The sequence below is a fragment of the Vidua chalybeata genome, chromosome 3 (assembly GCF_026979565.1).
Source record: "Vidua chalybeata isolate OUT-0048 chromosome 3, bVidCha1 merged haplotype, whole genome shotgun sequence".
NCBI lineage: Eukaryota > Metazoa > Chordata > Aves > Passeriformes > Viduidae > Vidua > Vidua chalybeata.
Window position 1 is genome coordinate 40,578,433 of NC_071532.1, and position 17,446 is coordinate 40,595,878.

The 17,446-nt window shown below is 35.8% G+C and overlaps 1 protein-coding gene across 4 annotated transcripts in view; it reads left to right on the forward strand.

The window, feature by feature from the left end:
* The window catches only part of SIPA1L2 (signal induced proliferation associated 1 like 2), a 122,928-nt gene that overhangs the window by 16,853 nt on the left and 88,629 nt on the right, over positions 1 to 17,446 (forward strand). For all 4 annotated transcript variants that reach the window (XM_053938494.1, XM_053938495.1, XM_053938496.1 and 1 more), the window contains exon 2: positions 8,901 to 8,973. The gene's annotated coding sequence lies outside the window, so the exon portion shown is untranslated. The remainder of the gene's footprint in view (positions 1 to 8,900; positions 8,974 to 17,446) is intronic.

Genomic DNA, 17,446 nt, shown 5'->3' on the forward strand with positions numbered 1-17,446 from the left:
CTGGGAAATGAGGGTGGAGAGAAAGAGGAACAAAACAAAACAAAAATCCCCAACCAAAACCAACAACTTCCCTTGCCTCCCAACAGGTTATATCAATTATTTATTTAGCAACAATTCAGGTACTTTGGATGAAAGGGTAGTGAACAATTTTTTTTCCTTTTTTTGACCATGTAAACAGAGTATACCGTGCTTAGGCTGTAGTGTAAGTATATTGGGCTCTAGTTGCAATGGGAATCCAAAATGTAGTGAAAATGTTTCCTTAGTCAAAAGTAATCAAAGAATAATTAATTTATAATTTTTTAGAGCACATAAAGATCTATGGTCCCATTCCAACTTCCTAATTTTTTTTTTTGTTCAAATCAAAATTGTTATATAAAACTTACACTTTATTGGGCATCAAATTTTTTTAATATGAGGCAGCTCCCATATCCTGAAATATCTGGTGTTACAACCTTCAAAAAGGGTGTCTTTCTGGTTCACTTAATGGGTGAAATAATTGTAGTCTATGGCAAACTTTATTTGACTTCTGTGAAATTAGAATAAACATGTACCCAAATATCTGTCACCAAATTCTGTTCTGTCACCAAATTCTGCTCATCTATGGATATAGATAAATGTTATTTGGAATGCTGAAAGTTTTGGGCTGCTTCCAAAGTAGTCCCTCTTGACCTAAGAGGGACAATGTTCTTGTTACAGTATGTTACAGTGTACATACTAGCTCAGGTCTTGGTACAGCTTGAAATTCTTGGTACAGCTCTGTTAATTCTTTCTCTTCTGTTGTGTATTTATCTTGTATATTCCTCTTCATTTTGCGTTGTGTGTGTTTAATCTGGCTGTAAAAACTATGTAATGACTGTTGACTATAAAAAACAATGGTAGTAAACTGAAGTCTCATATTCTTGCAATGAATTTGATGACCAATTATGCTATTTTTGCCTCTGATATTCTGAGGGAAATGGGAGACATTCAAATGCAGTTCTGGGCACTGTCAATCTTTTCAGTGTTTCAGAGTTAAGGTAGAAAGTGGACTCCAGAAATTTGAATAGGATTTTCAATCAAATGTGAAAGTTCAGTGTGTAAGGAAACCACTGTGAGGCTACAATTGAATGAAGAATTAATTTAAAAATTCTGCAAACTACTTTGTTTTCATTACTGGATATTTCAGTAGGAGAGCTGGATGAAATGCTAAAGATCTTGATTTATGTTAAATATCTAATTTTGGTCCCTGCATTTCAAGAGGGATGTTGAGAAACTGGAGAGCACTAAGAAGGGTAGAAGGCCCTTGCTTGGAGCAGACGAGATGGCAGGAGTAGCTGACAGAGCTAGGCTTGCTCACTCTGACAAAGCAGCAGCTACTTCTTGACCTAAGGGTATCCCATAGTTGCTTGAGGGTAGTTTCACAAAAGGAGAGAGGTGAATTTTTTCCACTGTCACCAGATTGGCCCCAAACTCTGGTATGGTGTGTTTGGGTCAGACGGGAGAAGAGCACTGCCAGGAGGCCAATACAGGCCCAGAACAGACTGCCTGGAGACGCGGCTGGATTTTCCACCTTTGAAGACTCAGCAAGGCCTAGCCATGCCTCACCATTCCCAGTGCTGATGAGAGTCCTGCTCTGAGCAGAAGATTGGACTGCATGACTTCCAGAAGTGTCTCTCAGCCACTCCAAAAATTAAACTGATTAGGTTTTTGCTCATCCTTTAGCCCTTTTCTTTTATTAACACATTCTAAAATGACTGTGGCTGATGTGTGTGTTTGAAAAAGCAAGTGACACTGTCAAAAGGCATATCCTACAAACATTAAGGCATTTACAAATGATATTCACAAAATTCTACCCTTGTTTTTGAGAGAAAATGATAGCAAAAAGATTCCTCTCCGCTGATTGTATTTGAAAATCATCTTAATTTTCATGCTTGATGAAAACAGAGCTGATAAAGAAATGCTTTGGTTTTTTGCATAGTACTTAATATGTATTTTCTACTCAAAAATGACAAAAAAGTATTTTTTCCACCTCAGACAAATGTCAATGATAAATAAAATATTAAGCAGACCTATGGAAGCAATATAAAAAAGTATTAATCCTATTTCTGTGAATAGCATTCACAACACTGTGATTTAGTTATGGAGTTTTTTCAGACCCATTTTCTGACTTGTGAATAATTTTTGTATTTTTCCTGCTTTTAAGCTGTTGCCGTAAGTCAGTTGCCATGTTCCACTTATCTTTAATTGAAATAGTCAGGCATTACCTTGTCATCCAGCTGATTTTTTAATCTGCTTTTCTGTGGATGAAGCCAATAATTTCTGTCTTGTTTAGTAACTTCAGTTCCAGGCTGATAATTCTCCTTTATTGTTAATATTTTCAGCATACTTATTTTCATGAGGTTTCTAATTTTTTTGTGTTCAGGTGGTATCAAAAGCACTGCAAATGTCTGACTGCTGTACTCTGAAAATGCAGGGAAGTTAAGAGCTCCAGGCTATTTCCTGGTATGGTATGTGGTGTGGTACTCAGCTTTGCTGTGTTTATACCAGCATACTCACATTTAAGCCCTTTATCTCTCTGTGATGAAGTTTGGCATCATACGAAGTTAAAAATAAAACAAACAAATGAAACAAACAAACAACCCCCCCCCAAAAAAAATCCAAACCAGGAACAAAAGACTATTAGAGCTAAATGTTGAGCTATTCCTGAAAATAGCTATACTATTTAATCTCTCTCATCTGTTGTATTTTCTGTAATTAGTGGTCCAAACCTGATATTTGGTAGTGCCAGAATGGATATTGTTTCATGCTCTCTTTGTGATCTTGCTTATTACATGCTTTTGCTGTGCTGTCAAAATGAGGTATTGCAAAGGAAGAAAAGGATGCCTGGAGCTGAACATTGTTTCATAGGAGAAAAATGAAGGTGGGAATGAAGATGGTGTTCACATTATGTATGTGGATAGCAATATGTGGAGTGTCATGTTGAAAACATAAATGATAAAGATCAAGCTCTATGCCTATTACCTTTTAGTAAAAATACTTATGTTCCGTATTAATTGCAGATTTATTGCAAGTAAAAAGCCATCTATGGAAATAATGGGCATTGTGGGGTCTTCTGTTCATTTCTGACAAGATAATTTTGATGTAAAGCACAGATCCTTTCCCAGTTGAAAAGACAGTTCTAAAGGTAAAGCTATCTCAAGCTTACCTTTTCTGTTTTTGTAATAGAGCATGTTCTTTACTTGGGGTTATATTCTACATGTGGTAGAACTCTTTCAGGTCAGAGCAGGGTTAGTTGATTTTTTGTCGTATTCAGGATGAAGCTATAGTTGCATTTAAGTGTATGTGAGAAAATTCTGATGGCCTAAGGATCGATCTATTTATGCTGCTACTTATATTAGAGAGTGTGTCAGTTGTGTACCTTTGCTGTTCACCTTACGTGTTTCCTAGCAAGTGCTCTTTGTTATCTTTCTCAGAGAAAGGATCATCCAAAATTGCAGGTTCTATAAACAATTTTTCTCAGCAGTCAATCTGAGACTTAATCAGACAAATGATGAATGGAGACTGCTTTTCAAATTAGTGCTGCTGTGTAATTAATTGTGCTTAATTAGCAAATCTTTCTTTAAGTATCCACAGTGCAGTGATGTAATTTGTTTTCCCAGGTAACTGATCACAAAGTATGGAAAGCTGTTTTTAACAAACTCCAAGCAATTGCATGTTTCACTGGAAGTGCTTTGATTGAAACAGTGGTGATTTATCTGATGACCCTCAATCTGTCTTGGGCCCTTCCAATCCTTCCAGCTGGCTTACTCTTGCTTTAAGATTTGAAATGGGTGTTTGGGCAGTGTGCTCGCTGATAAATTAATGTTGTTCCCTGTGCAACTCAACTAGAACAGTTTGGAAGTGCATCCACTAGGAAGGCATCCCTCTTTTGCTGCCTGTACAGGGACCGGTATGTAGAACTAGGAACAGCATTTACTGTGATGGGGAAATATCTGTAATCTGAACTGTAGCTGGTGAGGTTCAGCCAGCCTGGATCAAATAAGGTATCCCTTCCGCAGAGGGACAAATATAACTTTGTGATAATATTTTTATATTTGATATAATTTTATAGTGTAATAGCATCTATGATAGGTGTGTTGTGATATTATGTAATAAAGTTCTCAATTTCCTTTTGAACTGGGTGATATGTGTGCCCTATAAGATGATTAGTGCCCTCACATTCTTGACTTCTTTTAGAATTTGAATCTTTCACACACCAGTAGGCAATAGAGAATTACTTCTCTTAGAGAGATGAATATAATTCTTATTATGATGGATGTTGGTATTTCTGAAACTGAAAAACAAGTGTACAAACGGAGATGCCATGCATCTTGAACCAACACAAGTATTTTTCATTGTCCTTGTCCCTTTAGAATATGGAGTTCAAGAAGGATCTGTTACTAGGGAATTCCATTCTGGGTGTTAAATGGACATTGTAGCCTTGTGGGCAGCATTGGTATTAAAATCAACTACCTTGTCAGATAAGGGAGAAGTTTGGTATTGTCTTTTGTGTTATTTTAGAGTTTGATTTTTTTTTTTTTTTTTGTCAAAGGTAGCTGGAACATTGATCTCTACACATTTATATGGGCAGCAAAAAATTAAGAAAGAACTTATGGATTTAGAAGGAAAACGCAGTTTACAAGTCAATGTGTAAAATAATTGTGGTGTCCAAAGCCAGGGATTTCACAAGTTTTATGGCAATGGTTATTGTATATCTTTGTTTTGTTTCACAGTAAAGCATGCTGCTACTTCCTTAACCTTATTTTTTTTCTATTTCGCAGTCTGTATTTCAAAAAGAAGCAGCATGTTTTCTCCCTGAAGTGAAGAATTAAAATAGATTTCTTGTATGAAACACCTGCAAGGTCTGAACTGAAACAGAACTTTTTAGCTCTCACTGTTTTATGGCAAGATTTCTGTTCCCTTTCCTTCCTGTAAACAACAGGAGTCACATAGAGAGTGGGAAATAAGCTATTTACAGGATATTTTCTGTATGAAAGGAAGAAAAAGGCCTTTACAGAGATCAGTCTATTGTGTTGGGAATATGGAAAGTTATATGGAGTTAAATTGAGTTTAGTACTTGGAGAGGAAATACATGACAAAATACATGCAATCACTTCAGTTGTGCCCCTTTAAAGTACTAGATGCCCCCATTAGTTGTTGAAATCAAAGCAAGAGGTAGGACACGGACTGCTGTGATTTGATCCCAAATCCTTTGTGTAACCTGTGATCATTGTAAGAAGTAGATCAGAGAGAGACTACACTAAGAGCTTATGCAGTATGACTTTTATTTATAAACAAGCAGTTTTGAAACTTGTATTTTTAGGTAGATGTTCAAGTCATCTCTTTTTCATTTGTCTCTTTGAAATATGGTTGCCTTTGCTAGACAAGTGTCATAATTTGATTTTTTATGGAAGTAATGGTTTCCAACGTACTTGTAGAGTATATATATTTTCAAAGTTCTGCTTCAGATATGAACTATATTAACTAAAATTCTGGTGTGAACCAGACAATGTTATTCTTGCCTGTGTTATGAAATTAGTTTCTGTGAATAGCTATTTGATTTTCATTTACCTTCTGTAGCACCAGCAAGAGTCTTTATCACCAGTAAGAATTGTGGATGAGGTATTTAACTCTAAAATCTGCCTAAGCATTATGGAATAATAGAGCTTTCTTGAAACCTTGGGTGTATAAGATGATAGAACTGACAATAGCTTTGCCAATAAAATTGAGCAAGTAGAGAAAAATCTTGTCATTAGTTGTATCACTTTTATCTGCAGTTCTTGTACTTAAGTGATACTTGAAAATGGAAATTTAATGTAGCAGTTTTTGTCATTTCTTTTGATCCATATATTAAGTTCAAGATTCTTAGTACTTGAATATCATGAAAAGGCAGTTGTAAGTATGGGAAAGAAAAAAGTAAAGAATCTTGTTTGCTTAATAGATACTGAACTCCATTTTTTCAAAAGGGGAAATTAAATATGAAAAGCTTTAATAGCAGTATTAGCTGTTAAAGAAATGATATTTTTTTTCTTTGTGTGATGAGTCCAGTTCCTCACACAGAAATCCTAATGTCTGGGTATTTCAGCCTAGGTTGGCAAATAAGACTGCAGTATGTGCATCTCTTTTTGTAAAAGGCAACTGAGAGTGGAGTATCTTCTGGCATGTCTTGGTGGAAGGAGAATGTGCCTTGTCTTTGTCTCAGAAGAAGAAAAAAAATCCTTTACTGCCTGTATTTGGGTTTTGTTGTTCTGGGCCATAATTGTCAACCTGCTTGTTTGCTTTCTCTCTGTAGTTTTCTAATTCTTTGTTCAAGACAGGGTATTACCAACAGGGCTACTGCAGTAATGTATGAGACTTAGTCTAGGTGTAGAGGAAAGTGTAAAGTTTCTTCTTGAAGGTTTGGAATGCTGAAGATACCACTGTCAGTAGTATCCCACAATCTAGAACAAATGACTTGACAAGGTGTTAGCTAGCCTTTGTGGTCCTTCGTGGAATTTATTTTCTTCCTTGGATATCCCACCAAAAATGCAGCTCCTACAATGTAAATTGAGTGTGTCCCGGCTACCTCGGACTTGCTGGGTAGATTGAGTGTGTCAGGTTGATATTCTGGACATACTGAGCTTGCTGTGGAGCTTATCTTGGCAGTGACCATCTGTACAGTGTTTTGGAGCACTAAGAAGCTGCTTGGAACTAGGCTTTCCTAATGAGGATGCTGCCTCTTCGCCCATTCTTTCTGGAATCAATTCCTCTAAATAGACAAAACTTCTTGGGTAGAGAAAGAAAATTTGCCCAGGGAAAATGAGAGAGCTTGTACTGATATTATTCTGTCTTTCTGTTTTTCCTACAACAAGAACATAGGAATAGAAAATATTAAAAGATTGGGACATAAATAATACTACATATTCATGCAGAAAAATACTTTTTTTCTAGTTGAAAATGAGGTACAGTATATGGCAGACTACAGTTATGAATGTCTGACATTTTGCCAAACAGGGCTACTAATAAGGATTGACTTTCCTATGCAGGAATTATTTCTACCTGCATTTCAGGTATCTTTCAATGTGAACTCTTCTTTGCCTTCTCTTTGGCCAACTTGATTTCCTTGGTGACAATTCCTGTAGAAACAAGATACTGGTTTTCAATTCCAGTGGACATTAAGATAAAGATTAAGAAACCAACAAATGAAATCCATTATTGCATCCTGGAGAATAAAGCAACCCAGATATAACTCCACAAGCAGTAAAAGATGAGATGTCCAGGACAAACAGATCTGTGATAATCACCTAATGCACAGCAGTTTTATGATGTCCAATACTACAAATAAGTTTTGAAATACATGAAAGAAAATAGGCATCTTTATATCTGATTTGTAATTTGTTACTTTATGTGAATTTAAAGGAACATACATTACTTGAAATTTTGAGGGTTTTTTTTTTCATTTGTAGACCTTTATGAATGTAGGGGCAAGATATTATAAAGAAAACACTTGAATACTGGTGAAATAATAAGTTATTTTTAAAATATATAATATTATTTTTCTTCTCAATTCTTAAATTCTTTACCAGATTCAGTGTCCTGTATAAGAACTTTGGAAAAGAATTAGTATGTGGACAAGGCCTAGTGTTTTTCCATTTGGCTGGCTCACAAAAGAGCAGCATAATCCTCTAAATCCTACTTTACTCTGAGGATCAACTGATTCCACTTTCTCCTCCCATGAACAGACAATTTAAAAATTGTCTTTGAGACAGACGTTTTGAAGCTTGCTTTTGCAGTGATTTGAATATATGATTACATATTTTTTGATGAGAAAAACAATGGTAATAATTATAATATTCTCATAACCTTATTTAAAGAAAACTGGAAACAGTTTCTATTGGAAAATGGACCAGATTCCATAGCCATTCTAAAAAGAATTGGTTTTAATTTTAGCAGTTGCTTTCTTCTCTTTGACTTTCAGTGTTTACTATGGCTTTAGTTTCAGATTTTACTAGACTGAGGTTTATCTGTGAAATTTGTCTTCATCAGATGTAATTTTTAAGTTAGGAATGAGAAATTTCTGTTTAACATCTTGGGGCTTTTTAATTGTGTCTTCTGTTGGCAAACAGATTAGTTACCTGATGATGCTGGTCTACACTACTGCTTATAGAGTTTAGGGCTTTTTTTAGCTCTCCCATGAGACCTGCACTGGTCAATGTGTTTGCTCAAATTGCCTTGCTGCTACTTGATAGTTTTGTGATTTATCTCTCTGATGATGATCAGACAGACCTAGCTAAAATATATATTTTTTACATATGCTTTCATTTACCTTTGTTCAGAAGCAAATATAAAATTGTCAAATGTAAATTTTGCAGTGTTAGATAATTTCTTGACTGCAAGTTGTCCCACAGAATCTCAGAGCATGTTTCTAAACCTTTTGGATCAACTCACTACTCTTTTCTCTCAAAACATTTTATGGACCTTCATTACTTTTTCTCTTCCTTGTAATTGAAAATATTATTATGCTACTTGCTTTTTACAGTACAGTTCTAGGAATAGTTGTGGATCCTTTATCATAGCCTTTGAAGCAGAGCCATAATGAAAGTCTGTTGGTTCAGCACCTACTGGCTCATGACCCTTTGCCCTAGCAACCGGTTTTTTTCCCAGTTATTGCCAGGAACTTGCACAGATAACACCTTTAAATTCTCTGTTGCAACACATACATATGAAACTATGCTGATTTTTAAAGCAAGTGAATTGCTCTTGATATTTACTTGCATGTAGAAATTAGCAGATTTTCATTTTACTAGTGTTTAAGTGGCTTTTTTTAACTTATCCCTTAAAATCATAAGAGGACATGTTCAGCCCAAACCAAAACCAATAAATCTTTCTCAATTGACTTGCAGGTATCTCCATTTTGTTGATATCTGAAAAAGAGTGACTGAAGTTGGCATCCTTTGTGAACTCTTCTAGCCAAAGGTAAGCACAGTTTCTAGCTGATGGCAAATATGTTTTTACTGTGTTTGCAGTACTTTGAAATAAAAAGGCAGCTGTGCTGTTTTCTTGATGTTTGACATCTCACAGATGGTATTTCCTTGGGATACCTAAAGCACCCTAAAAACCCTAAGATAATAATTTATGTGGCTGGGTGTACAAGTGAATAAAGAATTACAAAATGCTTTGAGTTGGAAGGGACCTTTAAGATCATCTCATTCCAACCTCCCTGTCATAGGCAGGACACTTTTCACTAGCTCCATTCAACCTGGTCTTTCACAGCTTCTCAGGATAACCTGTTCCAGTGTTTCACCACCCTTACAGTAAAGAAGTTCTTCTTAATATCCAAACTAAACCCACCCTCTTTCAGTTTGAAGCCATTACGCCTTGTCCTATCACTGCCTGCCCTTGTGTAAAGTCCCTCTCTGGCACTCTTGTAACCCCCTTTGCCTACTGGAAGTCTGCTTTAAGATGTCCCCTGTCTTCAGCTGAGCAAAACTTGTCTCTAGAGAAAGTTCAGCCTTTTTTTTGAAATCTGTAACTTGGCAGATTGCCTCTCATTAATATTGAAGTGTAGGGTGCAATCAATACTATACAGCTGTTACTATACAGAAGGATTATTGTGTTCTGTGATGCATCAGAGAAGCCAAATTCCTATTTCTACAAACTCCTTGATCTAGCTCAATTGGATTGATTTTAGTTCTAGGATATGGCTCAGGCTTAGAAATACTTCATGTTGGCTGAACACAATCTATCAACTGAAGACATTCAGTATAGTAGTTTTCTGTTTCTATCATATTTCTGACACCAGTAAAACTTTTAACTTTCATTTCCAACTACATATTGTTTCAAGGAGGAAAAAAAATCTGAAACAAGAATTTAAAAAAATTTATCTTAAATTTATAATGTGTTCAGAGATTTGTATGCAGTAATATAATTGCTTTTTGTGAAACTATTCAAGAAATCATAGATTTAGGAGAATTTGAATAATTGATCCTCCTTGCCATGTTTGCCACATGCTTTGATGCAGGAGAAAAAATTGAATTTTGTGTTCAGCCACCTGAGCCCCTCAACCCCCTGTGTGCTGCAGCAGTTAAACTAGGTGGATGCTTGATATCTGTGTTGTTGTTTATCAGATTTTAAGTGGCTCCCTTTGCTCACATCAGGTGAATAGTTTTTTTTTCTCTTCTCCTCTGAGACTCCATTTTTTCAATAAATGGTCAGTTCTGTAATACAAAATAAGATCACAAGACTCCCATGTTACTGAGCTTGATGAAGTTCTGCTTTATTAATGGCAGAGTGGAACATAGCTCTGAAAATCTTACCTACTACTTTTCATACACGTTTTTCACGTTAACAATGTGTTTTGTGTTTTTCATGTAAACAGTGTGTTTTCAAATAAACAATGTGTTTTGCTTTGGAAATAGACTGAGAGGAAAATATTGTAGCATATTTTGCATTGTGTGTTGTCAATAATATCTTCATTTGAATAATGCAAATGTAGTAAAAGAGAACTTAACACTAGTATTTCTAGTCTAGAATTGTGTGCTAACCACTTCTAGTATTGAGTTTGCTTTATCTTTTGACTGTACAGTTGATCAATGCATTGTAGATGTTTAAGGAAATCTGGAAGAAGCTGAAAAATATAACTTGTATATTTTGCCCTCTTTCTGTGGTTTAGAGTAGTAGTAAGTAGTAGTAGGTATAATATAATAATGCTGCAAAAAGAATGATGATTACAGATATCTAATAAGGTGCATTGCTTTTCTTTCATAATTTGAAAGTATTTAATACAAGGAATATTGCTGTTTAAGCTAGGAGAAAAAACCTGTGGTTTGCTGACCCCTGAAATAAATACACATTGATTTTTAATTTTTTTTTGTTTGTTTGGGTTTTGTTCCATATAATCCTGAGAAAACCTTTATGTCAAAATGATTCTTTTGATATAGTTTACAATTATGGTAGCAGTGGTACTGATTAGCAGGTTTGATAATCTGGACTTTGAAATATGTAATATGGTAGACTGTAAAAATTTATTCGCTCTTTCTTATAAGTACAGGCATAAGAAAATAGATGGGAAATTATTTTAGTTGTAGAAACCTGATAGTGGTTTTATCTCCCAAGTTAAATAGTTAACCATTTATTAAAGAATGGTAACACTAAAAAGTAAAACACGTTTGAAGTTACTCTTTAAGAGGCATTTGAAAATTGGTTACACAAAATGAAATGTTTGAAAAGTGTTTACAATTTCAATTATTTTAAAAGGAATCTGAATTACTTACATAAGGTTGTTCAGTTGTTACAATTGTACAGCTGCCTACATTACACTGTAGATGTACTTTTAAGGCAGAGGAGCAGATAATGAAATTGGAGGCTGTGCATCCATGTAGAATATATACATGTCAGATTCAAGGGATAAACTTATCACATCTGCCTAACAATCAGCTTCGTGGGTGATGTTTTCATTGGGAGGATGTGTCCAAATGTATGACATAGATACGGAATCAGTAAACCTAAATGCAGCATTTAGTTATAGTTTTGCATCCAGTAGCATGTTTCCTTCTCATAATAATAAATAAATTTAAAACTAAACCCATTCCTCTTCACTCCCAGTTACTGATAGACTGAACTTTGCTAGCTACTGAGGCACTATTTCTGTAATAATTTTTATAGTTGTTTCATAGGTACATGTGTACATGGGACAACCAGTTAGATCCTATAGTTTGGTATTTTGGAAGTATTTTTGTGATCTGGGAATGAACTGGCATCTAAAGGCTTATGTATTTATGTGAGTTAATGAAAACATAATCTATTGACAGTTTGTGTATGTAGGTAGTTGTGATATGGCTGTAGATAGAACAATGTGGTTTGGGCATAAATATACCTTATATTCAGAAACTAATGCAAACAAAAAATGTGTAGTAGTAAATTTGCTCTGATCATACAAGTATGACATGATATAACTTTTTCACAGTAAACATGGTGTGCCTTTGGTGTAAATAAAGTTGTTTTCAGAAGCAGAACTATATTAGACAAATCACCGAATTGCTGAAATGGAGAGGCGCCTCTTGAGATCACATAGTTAACCATCCCTGCTTACAGGTCAAGGCCAGCTGGATTTAAACATCTTCAAGTGTGGAAACTCCACAACCTGTCTGGAAAACCTGTTTTGTTGTCTGACTCTCACAGTCAAAGGTTATTTTCCTATGTTTAGGTGGAGTTTTCTTGTGTTTCCTGTCTTAGTTCCCTTTATCTGGCATTGAACACCCATGAGGAGAGTCTGGCTCCCTTTCATGCCCTCAATTAGGCATTGGGGAGATCCCCTCTGAGCTTTCTCTTCTTCAGGATGAGCAGCCCCAAGCCCGCTCAGCCATTCCTCATGTGAAAGATGCTTCAATCCGTCAGTCATTTTAGTGGCACTTCTCTGGATTTGCTCCTATAGTTCCATGTCATTCTGGTACTGGGGGAATACGGAACACAATACTCCAGATGTGATGCGGGACTGATGATGGAATTTTAGCTCCAACCAGTAAGTGAAAAATAACTAGCTAGGAATGCTGATAGGCATATACCATTTTTGTCAATAGCAATGTAATATATTCAGTAATTCTGTATGGTGTTTGATGTCTCAAATACACCTCTTCAATCTCCAAATTGTTATCCTTTATTTCCTCTGTAAGAAGAATTAAAATATACTTAGGTATAAATAAAATATCAATCTGCTTTTATCTTACAAGGTATGTGTGCTTCAGTTTTAGAATGGCTCATAGTCTTAATAGTTCTGCCATCTGCCACCTAAGTGGAAAGGTTGTAGGGTAAGTGAACCAATGTTTTGCTTAAAAGTTATTGGATCACATACTACAAAATCCTAGTACTGCTATGGGTTGTTTGTTTGTGTTGGTAAAATAATACCAATCTGCAGAGTTGGTCTTCCCAGTCTGGTTCTCTTCTGACTGCCACAAATCTGGCAGGACTGATCAGTTCAGGGAGAAGGCTGTTTTGGTTCCTAAAGGCAGTGAGCCAAAAAAATATCTATGCTATGTTATGTCTCTCTGCCCTGTGCTACACAAAGTCTGTGGTTCTGGAAAGATATGTGTTTGGATATTTCCATTTAGCTTACTGGAGCTTGGAAAGAAGTAGGACTCTCTCACCTCTTCAAATGCTGTATCACTCTACATAATAAAGAGATAACAATAAGCAAAAGTGTTAGTGAGGTCCTCCAAATTAGAATTCAAGGTAAAATAACATGCATGTTAATAAAATGGAAGAGCTTATTAACGTGCATTTTGGGTTAGCTGTTTTGGAGAGGGAGTAGGGGGAAAAGGAGGGAATATTGGCAGTTTGGGTAGGATAGTTAGGATGAAGAACTGAAGAGTGGTGAGTCTTAGAAGGGAAAGAGACTGCTAATTAAAAAAAAAAAAAAAAAGGGAGAAACGAGTGTTAAGCTTTCTTTCCCTAGCCCTCAGCCAATGTAGTATTTATTTTTTTTCTTTGAGGAAGAGGCTGATGTGCCACTGGTGCTAACTAAACAGATGTAAAAAAACCAACAAAATGTCTTAATAAGAAAATAAAAAGAAATGAAAAGAAGTTGTTATGAGGGAGGGAGGAAAGGATGCAAACTATGCTGATTCCTTAATTAATGTAATCTTATTTCAGTAAAATGATTTGTGTATTATTGTTTTAGACAAAGTGAAGGCTTACAGATTATCTTAATTGAAATCTTACAGTGAAGGCTTACAAATTATCTTAATTGAAATCCTTTGTTTCTGGCTCATGCAGAAAAAGACTTCTAATAAAATATTTGAAATAATTAAGAATTAATGCAAATACTTTTGAAGATAAATTGCAGAATGAGTCAAAAACATGAGCTTGTTTTTGGTTACTGCTAGATCTGTGCAGGATGAGTGAGAAAGTTGGAAAAAAGAGTTATGCATATGTGAAGGAGAGACTTCTCAGAGAAAATTGGAGAAACAGAACATGGAACAGCATGGGAAAACAATGAAAAAAAAATTCAAGAATTTGAAAATGGTTCTGGGAGAGCCAAAACCATTCTGGAATTAAAGTTGTTGAAGGATGTGAAGGGCAATGAAAAACTTATTTCAAGTACATAAGGAGTAGAAGGATGCTAGGGAAAATGTGAGCCCACTGATAGGGGCGTGGGGGATCTGGTGACAACAGACACAGAAAAGGCTGAAGTGTTCAACACAGTTTCCCCTTCAGTCTTCCCTGGTAAGACTGGCCTTCCAAAATCCCTGACAGTGTGGAGCAAGGAACACTTACCCTCAGTGGAGGGTTATTAAATTAAGGGATATTTAAACAAACTGAGCATAAAGAAGTCCATGGGACTTGGTAGAATGCACCTATGAATACTGATGGAGATGACTGATGTCAGTGTGAGAGCACTCTTGATTTCTTCAAAAGGTCATGCAATTTGGAGAGGTTATTGAGGACTGGAGAAAAGTCAATGTCCAAGGAGAGTCTGGGGAAGTACAGATAAATAAGCCTTGCTTGTCCCTGTGAAGGTGATAGAGCAAGTGATCCTGGAAGGTCTTTCCAGATGCATGAATGACGGGGAGTAGTAAGCAGGAATTGAAGCATGGAAAATTCTACTTAACCCACCTGATATCCTTCTATGATGAAATGACTGGCTTGGTGGATGAGGGAAGGTAGCCTTGATAGTGAAATAGACTGAAAGCTATCTGAACTGCCAAATTTAGAGGGTTGTGATCAGCAGCACTAGCTCCAGTGGGAGGCCAGTGGTGTACCCTGGGGACCGAAACTGGGTTCAACACTGTTTAATGTCTTTGTTCTGTGATCTTGTTGCTGGGACTGAGCACACCCTCAGCAAGTTTCCTGATATTATAAAACCAGGAGGAGTGTTTGATATCCCAGGTTGTTGAGCTGCCATCCAGAGGGACCTCAACAAGATGAGGAGTGGTCATAGGGATCATAGGCGAAGGGAAGAAACTGATGTATATTTTGTGAGCAGAAAAAAAGCTAGAACACATTGATTAATTCCATTAATTAAAAGATGAAGTCAAGGTCACCTGCAGCTCTTTCTTAATCAAGTTGTAGGGAAAATGTCCAGGTCGTTCATTCCTTGGTTAGTGAGCTTATGTAGAGGTCAATAGACATTAGAATATTTTCCAGTCTCAGTTAATTAGGAGGGGAGAAGATTTAATGAGGTTTTAGAAGCATTTTTCAGGGTCAGAATTGATTGTCTAAGAAATCCATGTGAGCTTTGAATTTTGTGAAACTGGCTGTGCTGTAATAAATTTTACCCTGTCTATGCAAGGTCTAAGTTTTTGTTTTCAGTAAATTATAGTCTTAAAATATTGATAATATGATACAAATGACCACTTGTTATATTTGATCTTCTGGTAGCCTGTCACATCCACTCCTATCTAAAAAAATGCAGACAGCTTAAAATAATCTCTTGCAGGCTGACCTGGTCTGGTTATTAACCAGCACACTCTGAGCCCTGTCTGTTTGCAAAGTTGAAGGGGGAGGAAGGGGGCAAGAAGGGAGGAAGCATCTAGTTTCAAAAATAGAAACCCCACAAGTACTCTTAATTATCTTTTATGGTCCTCTAAAAAGCTGTTAATTTACTGTGAATATCATTCAAATACTTCGTAGTTCTTAGCTGTTAGGCTTTTTTTCTCTTTGTATTTTTTTTCTTTTGTTTTGCCATCTCACTTCTGTCATTTAGCCTAGTAACCTGATTTGCTGCCTTGTCAAATTCTTCCCTGTGAATGGAGTGTGTACTTTGTCTTGCATGGCAGCCTGTGAGGAGAGGGAAGGAGGAATACAAACTTTTCCCAGGTCCTCCACTTCATCTAGTCTCTGCTTGTATACAGTTTTTCTGTTTTGTCTTACTGCAAATAGGAGAAAGTGAAATGGATGGAAAGAAATAATACTTTAAAAATAAATAAAAAAGAAAAAAATATTCCTGAAATTTCTTAAGACTTTTTGGTCATACTTAAGACCAGTGACATTAACTCCTTTGGACTTCAGGAAGGGCAAGGCTACATGCCATCAAAGGCTGAAGATCAAATTCCACTGCAGGTAAATTTTCTCAAAAATATAAACTAAATTTGTAAACATTTTTGAAGTGTTTTTTTTAAGGGGGATGGGAACACATATTTCCATGTCATGTACTGTTTGTTAAGCATATATGCTAACTCCTTAGAAGAAAAGAGAAATTGAGACATTTCTGTATGTGACATCCTTCCTTTTGTCATTTGTCTCTTGGAGATTATAGAAAAGTGATCTTTGTTATTGTTAATGATGGTAACAGTTAATTATGTTTGGGTGACTGACAGATTAGATAGACTATTTCTACTTTGCCTTTCTTTATTTTTCAGTTGGCTCCATATCACCATTCACAGATATTTACTTAATTTCCCTTACTTAGGGATTGGTGTTATTGCTGTATTGTGTTTAGAAACCAGATACAAAGAATGTGACTTTGATTTTTTGGCTCTATTTGCATCTTGCCTTAAAGTAAGATTTATTTTTTAAAGAGGAGAATGTTTAGAAATTTCTTCCTGCACGTTTTTGGAATATAGAATATACCTGTAAATAGATTTCTTTGGGGTTTTTTTGCCTGTTTTATTCTCTTTGGCAAGCCTTGTTTTTAGAGCTTTGAAGGTTGGAGTGGGATGCAGGTTTAATTCAAAACTATTTTCTAAGGACAGATAAACTGGGGGCATAATCCAGCCCTTTTGCTTTACACATGCTAATTATTAGATAACATTTGGCAGTTGGTAGCTTTGTTTGAGCAGGAGGAAGTGTGTATTATATGGCAGCTGAATATGTTTGAGCTAACTTTGTCTCCAGGGCAGCCAGAATTTACAGTACTTTTAGACTTAGTAAACTTAGGTTCTCCACGACTTTGCATTTCATATGGTTTGATTTAAAAACACTGTTCCTAAACTAGAAATAAGCAATTGAAATACTTTGTTTTTTTCAAATGAGTTAGTGTTTGTAACCATGATAGATTTCAAGTTGATGTAATATGATATTACTGGATGAATTAGGAAGGAAATTTGCTCTATCATAGGATTATTACCACTAGAAGTTGTTGGGATTGACATTTTGTGTAGCTAGAGAGTTAAAATGAAGGGTATTTTTAAGTGATCTTTTGTGTGTGTGTATTAGCAGTGTGTCTCTTTAAAGAAGTAATTGTGAAAATATAAAAATTGACAAACTGTGTCCTGTAATTATGTTGTAGTTGACAAGTGTATTTAATTAGGATTACTTTTGCCTTGAACCTCTATATTTGTATTTCTGTTGCCCTTGTATTTTTTGTTATTAAGTTCACACAGGAAACTAAAATAGAATTCTCCATTGTTTTAGGTATGTGTGTACTATGAGGTTGTGTGCATATCTTCTAGAACTGTGTGCTAAAGCAATTATTTCATTGTTGGAAGCTTTGGGTTTCCTGGTCTCTCATCTC